At 55.5% G+C, this 16,044-nt stretch overlaps 1 long non-coding RNA gene across 1 annotated transcript; it reads right to left on the bottom strand.

Moving 5' to 3' along the window:
* Positions 1-211: 211 nt before the first annotated feature.
* LOC102471960 (uncharacterized) lies at positions 212-16,044 on the bottom strand. Its single transcript, XR_336850.1, has 3 exons — positions 15,982-16,044; positions 2,107-2,173; positions 212-1,437 (listed from the first exon to the last, which is right to left on the bottom strand). It is a non-coding gene; the product is annotated as an uncharacterized LOC102471960 (long non-coding RNA).

The following is a 16,044-nucleotide window of genomic DNA, read 5'->3' as shown; positions in this document are numbered from 1 at the left end:
CCGCCATCCCTTCTCCTCCGTCCTCCTCCCGGGGTTTGGGGCACACACACACACACACACACACCTGATGTGTTTTTCAAGCCGCCGGGTCCGGGACTCGAACCATGCGGTCGACCCTGTGGTATCCAACTGCCTTCGCTAGCCATGCCCCCTGGCTGGCCCGGATTGTGTTCCCGCGTGCAGAAAAAGCGCTGTCCCCGGGCCGTGTGGTTTCAAAAATATTTTATTTTCTGGAATAGCCGTAATGTCTCAGCCCTGTCTGAGTCGGCCTCTGTCCGCGTGGGGAGCAGAGGCGGAAGCTATGGACGACAACACGAGGCCTCGGACATCACACCTGCAGGACAAGGACGGGCCTCGGGACGATGGACAGATGCTGGCCGGGCGCGAGGGGTCAGCGTGGGGGCGGCCGGGCCTGGACCCAGGCGCCCGCCGGGGAGGGGGGGCCTCTCTCATTTCTGCCTGGTCCTTCACAGGTGGGAGACACGACAGTTACAAAAGAAGAAAGAAAAGAAAAAGGGAAAAGAAGAGAAGCCAACAGCTGAGAGTCCTTCCCGGCGCTGGGCCGGGCGAGGCATTCTCACGCCGCACGCCACGGACAAAGTGCTTCCTGCATGGCTTAGAGTTCGCCTGGAAGGGACGCCAGGTTTGGTTCTAGAACCTTCCGGGAACGCTCGGATCCCGGGTGCAAAGTCTCCAGTCTGGACGGTCCAGGGGGTCTGGGGGATCCCTCTTCTTGTAGGACGTTCTCGGTCTTTGAAGCAGACTGGGTGAAGGTCGTTCGGTTTCGCTGGCCACAAGGTACACAGGGGAGTCTCCTGGGTCTGCTCTGCCCGCAGGAGGGAGCTGCCAGGGGTTCCTGTCGGTTTTCACGTGGCGGATTGCGTCTGAGAGCGGAGCGCTCAGGCCCTGTGGGCACCTACCTTAACGAGGGTACAAGCTGACTGCTTCTGCACTGGCGTGCCCAAGGGTAAGAGCAGACACCTCCTCCAGGCTGCCCCCCTGGCTTTGGAAGCCCTGTGAGTCACGCATTTACACAAGGGCAAGGCGGATAACGCCCACGACCGTGTGGGCCAGGCGGGTGGTCGGGGATGGCTGTATGGGACCCCAAGGTCGTGTAGAGGTTACGGCGCCAACAGGGCCCCAGAGGGGATGCTGGCCTGGCGTCCCGACCGCCCGGTGATGGCTTGCTAAGATGAGTGATGAGGGAGGCGGCCTGGATCCTCACTCCTAGGCTCCCCGCCCTTCTCCCCTGCAGAGCTGCGGGGCTGGCATGCTGGTGGAATGTCTCCAGAGGAGGGCCGCCGGGAGACCTCGGGGACCCGGCCCTCCACGCTGGAGCCCTGGTGACCCCGTGGAGGACGTCCTCACAACGCCCTGGCTGGTACGGGGGGACAGAAGACGTCACGGCCATCGGTGTTCTTCCTGCCTTCGGGCGCCCTAGGGGACAGAGACGGGAAGACACGGGAGGGGAAGATCAGTGGGGCCAGGAGGAAAGGCCGACCCCTCCGCCCACAGAGCGCTCCACCCATGCTCCAACCTCGGACCCTAAAACGCTCCCATCAGAGGAGCCACGGCTGGGCCGGCAGGTGGACTAGTGGCTAAGGCGTTGGACTCCCACAGAGTCGATGACGGTTCGAGTCCTGGACGCGGCCTCTTGAAACTCACGCCGGGTGCGTGTGCGTGCATGCTCAATATCCCTAGAGGAGAATGGAGGAGAAGGGATGGTGGCATGGCCATCCCCCTGGGGGTGATTTCTCACTTTCTGGCTCTCTGATAAGCCCAGGTACCCTATAGGAAAAATCTCTTCTAAAAAAAGGAAAAAAGGGACCGGCAGTTGGCATAATGGCTATGTTGCCAGACTTCCATGTAGTCGACCGCAGTTCACGTCCCGGACCCGGTGGCTTAAACTCACGCTGGGCGTGTGTGTGTGCGTGCCCAAGATCCCGAGAGGAGATTGGAGGAGAAGGGATGGTGGCATGGCCATCCCCCTGGGGGTGATTTCTCGCTTTCTGTCTGTCTCTGTCTCTCGGGAGAGTGCACACGCCCTATAGCAAAAATGTCTCTTAAAAACAAACAAACAAAGAATGAAGGGGGATGATTTCTTACTTTCCTCCTCTCTCTGTCTCGATGTCTCTCGCTCTGGTGAGTTCACGCACCGTACAGCAAGCAGCAGCTAAAACAAATAAGACAGACAGAGAGAGAGAGACAGAGAGAGAGAGACAGAGAGAGTGAGAGGTGTGAACCAACATCTGCTTATTTCCATTGGCCGCCCTGAGGCCATCCTGACAGCTTTTCATTATAGGGCACATGTGCTCCCCAGAGAGAGACAGAGAGACAGAAAGCGAGAAATCACCCCCAGGAGGGATGGCCACGCCGCAGTCCCTCCTCCATGGTCCTCTCGGGATCTTGGGCACGCACGCACACGTGCCCGGCGTGAGTTTAAGCCACCGGGTCCAAACTGCAGTCAACTACATGGGAGTCCAGCGACATAGCCATGACGCCAACTGCTGGTCCCCCAAGAATTCTGTTTTAAAAATAAATGAAATCGGAGCAGCCTTTGGGGCTGGGGCAAGCGCCCCCCACGGGGAAGGCCTCTGATGGACATGGAAGGGGGTCTTTGCACACCCCATCCCCAGACCTCAGGGGAGAGAGAGCATGAGAACGTTCCGGAATTCGGCCTTGGAGGGCGTTGGAGCTGTGCGTGCAGGGTGGGGTGTGTGCTTTGCAAATCCCAGCCGCCTGGGGAGGGAGCAAGCGCCGAAGGCAGAATGTCGGCCACGGCCCGTTTTCTGCAGGAAGACACTGACCTCCTTCTGCCACTGTCTTCCTTCATTTTGTATTTGAGGGAGATTTGCTCGAGGGCGCGTGTTCGCCAGAAGACAGAGAGACAGAAAGCGAGAAATCACCCCCAGGGGGATGGCCACACCGCAATCCCTTCTCCTCCATCCTCCTCTCGGGATCTTGGGCACGCACGCACACGCGCCAGGAGTGATTTTCAAGACCCCGGGTCTGGGACTGGAACCATGGTCATCCATGCTGGGAGTCCAGCCACCTTAAGCACCACGCCACCTGCTGGCCTTCACAGTTCTTCTTGTCGGCCGGCTTCTTTTCAGAAGTAACAACACGAGGTGGGAATGTTTAGGAGGATAGCCACGCCTTTTACTCACAGAGCATTTCTGTTTGGCTATTCCCTTTCCCTTCAACGTCGACAGTCCGAGGGGTACGAACACATCCTCCGGGGCGAGATCGCTTCGTTAACCCAGATCACGAAGCTTCCGTGGACCACTGGGGTCTTATGTGTTCTCTTTTGAGACGATAAATGTCTAATTAAAACATGCCTCGGAGAGCCAGCAGGGAGGACGGTATTTAAGGTGCTGGACTCTCATGTGGCCCGCTGTGGTTCAAGTCCTGGACCTGGAGGTTTGAGACACATCAGGCGCGTGTGCGTGCGTGCCCGAGATCTTGAGAGGAGAATGGAGGAGAAGGGATTGCGGCATGGCCAATCCCACGGAGGGATGATTGCTCACTTTCTCTCTCTGTCTCTCTGTCTCTGTCTTTCCAGAGAGTGTATGTGCCTTATGGCAAAAGCTTAAAAAAAAAAAAGAAAAGGAAAAGAAAAACCTAGGGGTAGATGCTGGTCCCACGCAGGGCTCCGTGAGGCCGACCCACACGGGAAGGTGCTGGCTTCACACCTGGAGACCTCACTGAGTTCGTGGGTCACTACGTCCGCAGGGCTCAGCGTCGGCCAAGGGCGGGAGTGTTTCCAACACCAAGACCGTTCCGAGGCACCCCTCTCTTTCTGTCTGTGCCGGAGTCACAGATCAGTAAACACGCTTCGGCTCTGCGTTGTCGGAAAAGTCAACAGATTGTTTTCCCTCTGTCTTTCTGTGCAAAAATGTGTCATGACTTTTCCAACGACTCTCTCTCTCTCTCTCTCTCTCTCTCTCTCTCAAGGCTCAGAGAGACCTTCCAGAGCAGCAGGCCCCCAATTTTTTTTTTAAAGAATTTTTTTATTCTTCAGAGTGGTCGTTAAAGGCACTGGTCTCTCCTATGGCCAACCGTGGTTCAAGTCCCGGACCTGGGGGCTTGCTTTCTCACTTTCCCTCTCTCTCTGATCAAACTGGAAAATAATAATAAACAAAATGACATAAAATAATTGTTTCTGAAAAGAATTATTTCATTTTATCATTATTTCTTAAATTTTTTATTTCTCTTATTTAATTAATTAATTTATTTTTAAACTTTGCTACAGGGCACCAGAAAAGGGAGTGAGAGAGAGAGAAAGAGAGAGAAAGCGAGAAAGCAAGCTGTCAGGTCCGGGACTCGAACTGTGGCCGATCTTGGGCACGTACGCACATGTGCCCGGCATGAGTTTTAAGCCACCAGGTCCGGGACTCGAACTGTGGCCGGCCATGTAGGAGTCCAGTACTTTAGCCATCACACCACCTGCCAGCCCCACATTATTATTTTAAAATTCGCTACAGGGCACGTGTGCTCGACAGAGAGAGACAGACACAGAGAAAGAGCGTGAGAAAGGAAGCTGTCGGGTCCAGGATTCAAACCCTGGTCAGCCATGTGGGAATCCAGTGCCTTAACCACCGTGCCACCTGTCGGCCCCAAAGTCGCCAACACTTGGGGCATGCACATACATCTGGCATGACATTGTAAGCCACAATGTCTGGGATTCAAGCTACACATGTGTGTGTGTGTGTGTGTGTACACATACTTACACATGTAAATGTACATATATACATATACACACACATACTGGGTCATTGGGAAAAGTCACAGTGCACTTTTGCATAGAAAAATAAAGGGAACTATGACTTTCGTGATGTATGTGTATGTACATACATGTACATACGTGTAGATATGTCTATGTGCGTGAACCTGTATATGTGTGTGTGTGTATATCTAATGAGGTCATCGAGAAACTCAGACTTTCCCGTGTTTTTCTACGTGAAAGAGGCCACAAGTTTCCCAATGACCCAATATACACACTGACCTGGGGGCATGTTAAAAAGCCGTCACTGGGAACCAGCAGTTGGCATAATGGCTATGTCGCTGGACTCCCACGTAGTCGACCGCGGTTCACGTCCCAGACCTGGTGGCTTAAACTCACGCCGGGCACGTGTGCGTGCGTGCCCAAGATCCCGAGAGGAGAATGGAGGAGAAGGGATTGCGGCATGGCCATCCCCCCTGGGGGGTGATTTCTCGCTTTCTGTCTCTCTGTCTCTCTCTGTCTGTCTGGCAAGCACACGTGCCCTATAGCGAAAACCTCTCCAAAAATGCAAGAAAGTTGTCAGAGAAGCCATCCTTCTGGGATGGCAGGGAGTCAGGTCCCGAGGAAGGTGCCGCCCAGGTGACATCAAGGGCGATGTCTGTGCCTCCCTGGTGGCCCCTGTCCCCACGCAGAGACGCAGCCGTGTGGAAAAGTGCAGACTGAGGCTCCGTGTCCCGGGGAAGCCACCGAGGGCGAGGGAAACGCAGCCCCCGAAGCAGGTCACCCGCTCTGTCTTCGGAGCTGCCTGGACTAAATACAAGCCTGAGTGTGGCAGGAGGGGCCCAGGGGACTCTGACACTTCAGCACAAGAATCAGGATCTCCTAAATATAATTCCTCTGGCAGGACACAGCCCCTCCGCGGGACTCTACATCTTAGAAACACCTGGGAAAGAAAAAAGAAAAGGAAAAAGAGCCCCAATACGGGCTTCACTTCAGGCTCCTGTTCCCTTTCTAACAACGGGATTTTACTTTACCTGAAGCATGATCACCCCGGGCCCTTTCTAGCCTGCAGAAAAGCCATGGAAAAATCTTAAAACAAAAAGAGTAAAGGTGAAAAAGGACACAAAACAGCTAAGGGTCCATTTTTTTTTCTCTTTTTTTTGGAGAGGTTTTTGCTATAGGGCACATGCGCTCGCCAGAAAGACAGAGAGAGACAGAGAGACAGAAAGCGAGAAATCCCCCCCCCCCCCAGGGAGGATGGCCATGCTTCAATCCCTTCTCCTCCATTCTCCTCTCGGGATCTTGGGCACGCACGCACATGCGCCCGGCATGAGTTTAAGCCACCGGGTCCGGGATGCAAACCACGGTCGACTATATGGGAGTCCAGCAACATAGCCATGACGCCAACTGCTGGTCCCAGGAAAGGGTCAATTCTGCAATAAAAACAAACAAACAAAAAAAATACATGCACATCCAAGAATGATGGTGTTATGAAAATCTGCAACAAAACCAGAGCGTTTGGGGAAAACGGGTTTCAGGTCTCAACCCTCCACAGCGGAATCACTGGGCCAGTTGGTGGCGTGGAGGTTCAGGTATCTGGATCCCACATGGCCGACTGTGCGGTTCGAGTCCCAGACCCTGCAGCTTGACAATCACGCCGGGCAGGTGTGCGTGCATGCCCAAAATCCGGAGAGGAGGATGGAGAAGGGCTTGAGGCATGGCCGTCTCCTTCTAGGGGCAAGGTGTGCCCTCTCACTTCCCCTCTCTCTGCATCTCTGTCTCTCTCTGCTGAGTGCATGCAGCCTGTAGCAAACTATTAAAAAAAAAAAGCAGTTCTTTCACTGGCACATTATAAAATGATAGGAATCGAATAAAGCGGTCAACGGGGGTTTGATCACTGTTCACTAGTTGAGAAAGGAAGAACCGATACCAGGACGAGAAGACTTCCCCGAGAAGGACTTGATGTCTGAGCACTCAGGCATCAGCAGGGTTCGAGCTTGTGAGCTCTCGTATGAAGGGGAAAGGAGGATTCTCTGGAATGGCACGGCGGGGTCCCGCAGCAGGTGTGGGTGGGCTCCTACCCCGGGTGAGAGCTGAGGGACCTGGTGTTTACAGGGGGTGTGCATTGTGTACAGGGCACAGTGTGGCCGGCCGTGGTTCCCCGTGTTCCCCAAGAACGTGTCGAAGATCTGGCCGCACACGGGCCAACGCACACGGGGCACTGCCATCAGCTTTTATTACCCCCCGGGGGGGATGGTGTCCAGGCCACAATCCCGTCTCCTCCATTCTCCTGTGGGATCTTGGGCACGCACCCACACGCACCCAGTGTGATTTTCAAGCCGCCAGGTCCCGGACTCGAACTGCAGGGTCAACCTTGTGGGATCCGGCTGTTCTAACCTCTACGCCACCCGCAGGCCCAGTTTGCTAACTGTGTAAACTCCCAGGGGCCGGCAGGTGGCATGGTGGTTAAAGTGCTGGACACCTACATGGCTGACCACGGTTCGAGTCTCTGACCTGGTGGCTTCCTCTCTCACCTTCTCTCTCTCCTTCTCTCTTCAGAATTAAAATAGAGTAAAAACAAACAAAACTGAACAAATAAATATTTTTTAAAAAGATAGACTTCTATGTTTATTTGTTACAGCGTTTTACATTTTTTCTCTTTTTTCTGATGCCAGAAGGCATGGGCGTGCAGACATCTACAGGCAGAGAGAGACAGCGCGCGAGAGAATCGGCCCTCCCCCTGGGGCCTGGGCCAGTTGCAATCCTGTCCCTCTGAGGCTCCATCTTTTCATGATTCTGAGCACGTGTGCACCTGCCTGGCATGTTTTTTAAGCTGCCAGGGCCAGGACTTGACAGCCCTGTAGCCCATGTGGGATCCGGCTTCTGTAATGTAATACTGAAACCTTGTGGAGCTCCCTTATAAAAAAGCTATGCTGGGAACCAGCAGTTAGCGTAATGGCTATGTCGCTGGACTCCCACGTAGTCGACCGCGGTTCGTGTCCCGAACCCAGTGGCTTAAACTCACACCGGGCGCGTGTGCGTGCGTGCCCAAGATCCCGAGAGGAGAACGGAGGAGAAGGGATTGCGGTGTGACCATCCTCCCCTGGGGGGTGATTTCTCACTTTCTGTCTCTCTGTCTCTCCCTGTCTTTCTGTTGAGTGCATGCGCCCTATAGTAAAAATCGCTCTAAAGAAAAAACAAAAAAGATACAACAGAAAAATGACAGTTAATTCTCTTTGTTATTTGTTTTTAAGAATTATTTATTTAATTTTGTTTATTGATTGGTATCTTCCATTTGACCAGAGAGAATGAGAAAGGGACAAGGAGAAGGCTAGTCCAGGACTCGAACCCTGGTCGGTCATGTGGAGTCCAGCACCATAACCACCTGCCGGCCCCAGTTCTCTTCGTTTTAATCATAATTACGGGGACAGTTCTCTGGCCTTGTGGTTGAGGAAGCCAGATCTTACATGGCTGTGGTTCAAACTCTGGCCCTGATGGCTTTAAGAACATGCTGGGGGGAAACAGCAGGTGGCACAGTGGTTAAGGCACTGGACTCCTACATGGCCAACCACAGTTCAAGTCCCAGACCTGGTTTGAAAGTTACACTGGGCACGTGTGCGTGTGTGCCCCAAATCCCAGGAGAATGGAAGAGAAGGGACTGCAGCATGGCCGTCCTCCCTGGGGGGTGATTTCTCACTTTCCCCTCTCACTGTCTCTGTCTCTCTTTCTCTCTCTGGCCAGTACACATGATCTATCTCAAGAAAATAGAAACTTTAAAAATAAAAAACAGGCCAGCAGTTGGCATAATGGCTGTGTCGCTGGACTCCCACGTAGTCAACCGCAGTTCGAGTCCCGGACCCGGTGGCTTAAACTCCCACCAGGCACGTGTGCGTGCGTGCCCAAGATCCCGAGAGGAGAATGGAGGAGAAGGGATTGTGGCGTGACCATCCCCCCTGGGGGGTGAGTTCTCGCTTTCTGTCTCTGTCTCTCTGTCTCTTTCTGGCGAGTGCACGTGCCCTATAGCAAAAACCTCTCCAAAAGAAAAAAAAAAGAAAAAGAAAAGCATTCCAGGAGCATGTACTTGGGTGCCGTGGAGCAAGGAAGGAGAAGGGGGGAGTTCTCTCCCTCTCTGTGTCTCTCTCTATGTCTCTCCATCTCTCTCTGGAATGTTCACGCACCCTCTGGCAATCCAGAACGAGACCAGGTAGCAATTACATTTGTGCCAGGAAAACATGGGAGCCCTGTAGCAATGGGAGTGACTCCTCCACGCCGTCGCGACCTGGTGCCCCAGTGGTGCCCGCTTTTCCTGCTTTCACTGACTGGCCCAGGCCTCCCCACGGCCTTCCTCCCTGCAGGCACCGAGACACCACCCCGGTGGGGAGCACACACAGCAGCAGGTAGAAGGAACGGAAGGTGTGGTCTGCTTAGAGGGCGGTGGGGACACACCGTGACGTGACAACCACCATGTTGACCCTTGGCAGGCTCCCAGCTTCAGAAGTACAGCCTGGGAGGAAAAACAAAATCAACCACACAAACAGAGCTACACGTCCTGAGGTTTCGGAAGGAGGTGTGAAATCATCTTCCCTTTTTAGTTGCCGGAAGATGCAAGCACTTAGCAGAGAGAGAGAGAGAGACAGGGAGACAGAGGAAGACAGCACCCCCCATGGGTGGCGGTCATGCCGCAATCCCTTCTCTTCCGTCTCCCCGTGCTCTCAGGATTTGGGGCACGTGTGCACAGATTCCTAGCATGTTTCTCAAGCTGCCATGCTGAGATTCGAACCACGCCCAGCTATATGAGATCTGGCTCCATTAACCACTAGGCCATGGGAATAGACCATAAAAGTCACCTGCAAGTCGGGGCCGGCAGGTGGCGTGGTGGTTGGGGTCGCTGGACTCCCTCATGGCCGACCGTGGTTCGAGTCCCAGACCTGGCGACTTGCTTTCTCTCTTTCCCTCTCTCTCTCTCTCAGTCTGTCCCTCTCTGGTCAAATGAAAATAAATCAATACAGTTTTTAAAAAAATCATCTTAAATCGCAGTCGAAATATCATGATTAGGATGACTGACAGAGTTTTGCTCTAGGACACATGTGCTTCGTGGACAGAGGGAGAGAGAGAAATCAGAAAGTGAGAAATCAGTCCCTTGGGGATGGCCATGCCGCAATCCCTTGTCCTCCATTCTCCCCTCGGGATCTGGGGCACGCACGCACATGCACCTGGCATGCCTTTCAAGCTGCCGGGTCTGGGACTTGAACTACAGCCGGCCACGTGGGAATCCAGCGCCTTCACCACTGCGACACCTGCTGCCCCCATTATTATCATTATTATTACTTTTAGTGTGCCGTAGGGCACATGTGCTCACCAAAGAGAGACAGAGACAGAGAGAGAGAAATAAAAAGAAGCCACCAGGTCCGGGATTCAAACCGCGGTCGGCCATGTGGGAGTCTAGCGCCCCAACTGTCATGCCACCTGCACCTGCTGGCTCCAATAAGTGCTTAAATCCTGCTCTCTGGTCCTCAGAGTCCTGCCTAAAAGTTGATGCAGATGTGCAAAACCAATGGCCCCCAAATTCCCCACCCGGATGACCTTGACCCGTCCACTTCGGGAGGTGGCCCGCTCGTTCCATAACCCCGTTGGCTGCAGGTGGACTTTGGAGCCGTTTCAGAATTCTCTCCAAGTGCTTGTCTAGACCTTGCCCGACACTCAGACTATTTTGAGCGAAAAACCACACATTTATTAAATTGGCTACGAACGTCTGTCCCCGGGCTTGGCTCTGAAGGAGGCTTGGGTATTTAGAAAGCTCCTGGGGGCAGGCAGCCTGGAGAACTCTCTGTGAGCAACAGGGCCACAGGGCTGGGAGGGCTTGAAACCTCCCCTTCAGGGCTCGGAAGGGGGATTTAGAGAAGGATGTGCGTGCAAGACGCAGCGGCACCGCGTGTAGAAACTGGGGCTCTCCGAGGCCGGCCCACACGGCAAGGTTCTGGGTTCAAGTCTAGAGACCTCCCCGAGTTCGCCAGACAGGCGTGTGTGTGCCCGTGATCTCGGGCTCGCTGAAGGCTGGGGGTGACTTGCAGCTTCAAGAGTCTGGGGGAGACGGCCAGCAGGTGGCACGGAGGTTAAGGCGGCTGGGTCCCACAGGGTCGACGGTGGTTCGAGTCCCAGATGCAGCAGGTTGAACATCGAAATCTGGGGCGTGTGTGTGTGTGTGTGCCCGACATTCTGAGAGGAGACGGGATTATGAAGGGGGGGTGATTTCTCACTTTCCCTCTGTCTGTCTGTCTGTCTGTCTGTCCGGCAAGTGCATGTAAGCGATGTCCTTGTTGGAGATGCTGTTGTTGCTCATGGAAGGAGCGAATGAATGCATTTGCCTTAGGGCACAGGTGCTCACCAGAGAGAGACAGAGACAGGCAGAGAGAGAATGAGGTGAAGTGAGAAATCACCCCCCGGGGGGGATGGCCACGCCTCACCCCCCGGGGGGGATGGCCACGCCGCAGTCCCTTCTCCTCCATTCTCCTGCGGGGATCTTGGGCACGCACGCACACGCACCTGGTGTGATTTTCGAGCCACTGGGTCTGGGACTCGAACCATGGTCAGCCATGTGGGAGTCCAGCAGTGTGACCGCTTCCTCCTGGGAACCCTCCACGCCGTCCTGAGGCATCGGGCGTCTGCGCTGCCTGTTCTGGGTACACACCCCCATCCATTTCCCATTTCTCTGTGTCCGTGTGATTTACCTTGACAGAGCGGAGCCCTCGGGAACCACAGGGCGAATCTGCACAGGGCGAACCCGCACAGGGCGGGCCGGCCTCCCCTGCCTGTGAGCCCCTCGGAGCTCTCGCGTACCCCTCTGCGTGCCCACATGCTTTTTCATTTTATTTTTTTAAAGAGGCATCTGCAATGCAGGCGAGTTTAAAGATGAACATCTGTGAAGTGGGGCTTGCGTAAAGGAGAAATAAAAGCATGTCGATTCCCGGCCCGAGGAGACGGAGGAGGGTGCCGGCAGGCACCGTGGCAGCCTCAGAAACGTCGTCTGGGTTCACGTGCGTGAGCCAGGAGGGCTGGCCAAGCACCCACGCCACCGTGCACCCTGTCTGCCCTGTCCTCTCCTCTGCCCCGTAGCCTGCATTTTAAAGTGTTTACTTCTGCCAGAGAGCTTTGTTTCAGGGTGGGGACGGATTTGGGGTTGGGGAAGGGGTGGCGGCCCCGCGGCACCACGCTGCACACGGAGCCCTGCAGCCCCGACGCCTCTGTGGTCCCCTCCGCCGCCTTCTACGCTCCCCAGAGGAGAATCCCGACACCGTCTGCTCCTGCCCAGCCTGATGACAAGTTTCAGAAAGTTCTCTGTCGCCGGACCCAGCAGCGGCCTCCTTCCTGCGGTCACCCAGTGCCCTGGGTCCCAGGTCCGGAAAGGCTGCCTGCTTTTAGGTCAAAGCTTCCTCAGGGGTGACATTTATTTATGTCCACCCACCGGCCTTCGGAAGAAGCTCACAGTCCTGGGGGGCCTCTTCGGGGACCTTCCCTGTCCTTTGAAAAGAATGCAGATGCCACCCAAGGAAGATTTCAGGAGGGTGTGTACACTGCCCAAGACCCAACGCAGAATCCACTCGGCGTAACCGTCCGGGGAGTCCCCCTTCAAAGTGGCAGTCGCGTGAGGTTCGCAAACACCCTTACGGGGCGGAAGACACACGGGCTATTCAGGTGCTCTTACAAACATGGGTGTCTTCCTCAAGCTGGAAATGCAGCTCATAACTTCCGAGAGATGGAAAACACGTTCGACGCACTCTGTTTTTGTATGGCTCATTGTCAATATTCGCAAAGAAATATGTCAAACGTTTTAAAAATGAAAGTCGTGTGGGCAGCGTCTAGAAACACACACATCGAGCAGTTACTCTGTACTGGATGGGGGAAGAAAAGATCAAAGGAAAAAGATATTCCTGAGCCCTCGGGGAGAACCGACCATCGAAGTATCACTCAGAGCTCTGTAAAAAGGAAATGCAGGGCCGGAGGGTAGTGTGGTGGTGAAAGGCGCTGGACTCCCACGTGGCTGACTGCGGTTCGAGTCCTGGACCTGGAGGTTTGCTTTCTCACTTTCCCCCTTTCTGTCTGTCTGTCTGATTAAACTGGAAAATAATAATACTACTAATAATGATAAAGTAAAATACAATAATTCTGTAAAAGAAAGGAAATGCAATGAAATTACACACACACACATCACCCCACGATGTGAGCACACACTGGCCCGTGTGTAAATTTCTGGCCAGTCATGACAGTTGAGGCTCCCTCCCGTGATCTTGGGAAAGTTACATAACCTTTTCCTGCCCGGCTCCTTTTTCCGCTCTGTGCAATTTGGATAATAATTACATTCCTGGGGCTGTCAGGAGGAGAAGATACAATGTAAACAGTACCATCCGAACTGCAGGAAAGCGCTCTGCGAATATTCAGCGTAATTGTTATTTAGAGGAACCCGTGGGTCTTTGGGCAGGAATCCAACCCAGCCTTGCCGAGGATGGCAAAGGGGTTCGTGTAGGCATTCCTTCCCCGAATGTGGCACCGGAGCCCAGCTTGTGGTTTCTCTAACTGGACTCCAGAGGAGGGTCTTCCACAGACGCCCTGGTGTGGAGACTGTGCAGTTTCCCTTGTCTGTGGGTCTGGAACACCCATGCCGCCGTGCGAGAACAACGCGTGTCCGTACACGGGTGGACACGGAGAGGTGCCGGATACTCTGCTCACAGGCGCAGAGACAGGTCTGCAGAGAAAGGCATCCAGCCTCCGGCCCGGAGCTGCGAGCGGGAGACCGTCACTGCCGCGGGCACCTCTGCGCTGAGGAGCCTTGTGACCTTGGGCACAAATCCGCCTCCGAGGGTGTTAGCCTGGGCTAACAGCCTGCGCTCTCTGGCCGGCCTGCGCGTGCACACGGACCCTGGCTGCAAAGGTCTCTGTCGCTCACGGGAGGGGCCAGCAACATGCACTGGGGTCTCCTTGTTCAATGGGTTTCCAGCCCTGTCTATCTGGACGGGGGTCACTGTCCTCCAGCAAGACTGCTCATCCCCAGAGACTGCGACTCCGTGAACACCTTTGCCATCTGAACCCCGACGCCTCGGGGTTGGGGCCGATTTTGCCAGCAGCCTTCGGGCAGACGTGGAACGGACCGGTGATTAGGAAGTGGACTTGAACCGTTCATAGAACCAATACGGGGCTGGCTAGTTCATTTACAAGAGGACATTCCAGGGGCCCGCAGGTGGTGTGGTGCTGAAAGGCGCTGGACTCCCACACGGCTGACTGCAGTTCGAGTCCCAGACCCGGTGGCTTGCTTTCTCACTCTCCCTTCCTCTCTCTGGTCAGAGTCAGCAATCAGAACACATCAAAATAAATAAGTTTAAAAAGAAACCGAGTGAGCATGCTCAGGAAAATGGAAAATGTTGGAGGAAAAAAAAAAAAAAAACAGAAAGCAGCCAGAGGAGGCTGGGAAGGAACAGCTCCACGAGGTCTCCAGACTGGAACTGGGCCTCTGCCGTAGGACAGGTGAGGCTGACGGTTGGCCGGTGTGGGTCAGCCAGGCAGCCTCTCCGAGCTATCCCAGCCGGCGTGGCGGTTACGTAACTGGTGAGCACCCCCCTGGCAGCTGGGTTTCTGTAGGGTGACCCCCACACCCGCTTCCGCCTGAACACACACCTGAGAAAGCCTTTTGCTGTCCCTGCCTTGCCGGAGCCCACGGTCCGTGTTCGGATCCTCCCAGACTCACGTGCCGGGCGTGGAATGTGGTCAGGTGAAGCTCAGGGGCCCTCGATGCCCCGCACAGACCACCCTCCTCCTGGACACCTCCGTTTGGATTCCCTGTCACCCAGCGTCGACTCGGTTTTGACCCAGGTCATCCGGCCTGCCGCCCGGGAGCCTGCGGTGCTTGGGACGTGGATGGGAAGCCCGTGGCCATCATGTGCTCGGAGGGTCTTTAAGGACAGAGTGGGCAAACCCCAAGAGGAGGGCAGGTGGAGAGCGTCAGAGGGGACCTGGCCCTGCAGACGCGGACACGGCATTTTGAGAGACCTCCCTCCCCTCCACGCCAAGCCCTGGCACTGTGTTGGTGTTGAGAATATTGCACACACAGTTGTGTGCGTCCTCAAAGCATGTATTATCCTGAAAACAGGTCTCTGCCCTCCCTGCGTGGCCCCACCACTGCACACACTGGCTTTAGGGAAGGTGGGTGCGACGGTGCCGCATCCCCGTCTCCCAGGCAGGTCCAACCACAGAGGGAAACACACATGCAGACGCGTAATCACCCCGAATCACACCCCCCGCCAGTCTCTTTAGATTTCTGAAGATCCCTGGCTCAGGGAGTCTGTCTGTCCTTAACCCTCGCCTGGAATTTAAGCAGACAGGGGCATGCGGAGGGGAACTGCCTGCCTGTGTCCCAGCTCACCCAGACCGGGAGGAGAACTCCCAGCGGAGGGCTGGTGACTGGTGCAGACCCGTCTGTCCTGATTACCCGAGGAAGACATCCACCTCTCTGCGGCTGCATAAATTGGCAGCCTATTTAAACTGGGTGTTCTTTCTCACGGTTTTTTTTTTTTTTTTGCCTGTTTCCCAGAGGACTATCAGAAGGGAAGCATTTTCCTTGCCCACAATTGAAGTTACAGAGGGGTTCATCTTCCCAAACTGGACTTAGCGGAAGGCAAGAGCCCATTCCTGTCACGTCCAGCCATCTCTCTCCTCTGGAGCGAGGGCCAGGGACCTTGGAGACAAGCTGGCTGTCCCCAGACCTCTGTCCTCCCGGGTCCTGGTAGGGTGCAGTGGGTATAGGACTTCCTGACCTGTTTTTGATGTCCTTTTCTATGGCTCTCCAGAGGTGTCCCTGGGCGACACTGGGTTCTCGTTGTGCCTCACCTCTGTCGGGGTGAGCACAGCTTTAGGGGGCAGCTGGGGTCCCTCAGCTCCGGGTCCCAGCTGCAGTGGTGCAGGGGAGCCCTCTGGAGCTGGCGAGCCACTCAGCCCGCACGAAGGCAGGAGCCTGTCAGCCCGCACGAAGGCGGGAGCCTGCCGGTCTTGGGCTCCCGGGCGCCCAGTGGTTCAGACGGACCCGAGGGGCGCAGCGAGCCCGCGGCCACCCTCTGCACACCCACCTGCCGCTTTCCGCCAGCTCCTCCGTCCCCCATGGGGCACCAGGGCGCAGCGCCGCCTCGGACCCCGGGGACGGTCCCACAGCCGGCTGGCGCGCCCTCCCCGAAGTTGCGTGTCCCCCACGGTCCCCCCGAGCGCAGCGCACTCACCCGCTCCGCAAGGTCCATCCTTGAAGGTCAAGGCCAGGTGGCGGTGGCGAGGGCGGGGGCGGG

Source organism: Tupaia chinensis, unplaced genomic scaffold (genome assembly GCF_000334495.1).
Source record: "Tupaia chinensis unplaced genomic scaffold, TupChi_1.0 Scaffold143644_1, whole genome shotgun sequence".
NCBI lineage: Eukaryota > Metazoa > Chordata > Mammalia > Scandentia > Tupaiidae > Tupaia > Tupaia belangeri.
This window is presented reverse-complemented; position numbering and strand designations above follow the sequence as displayed.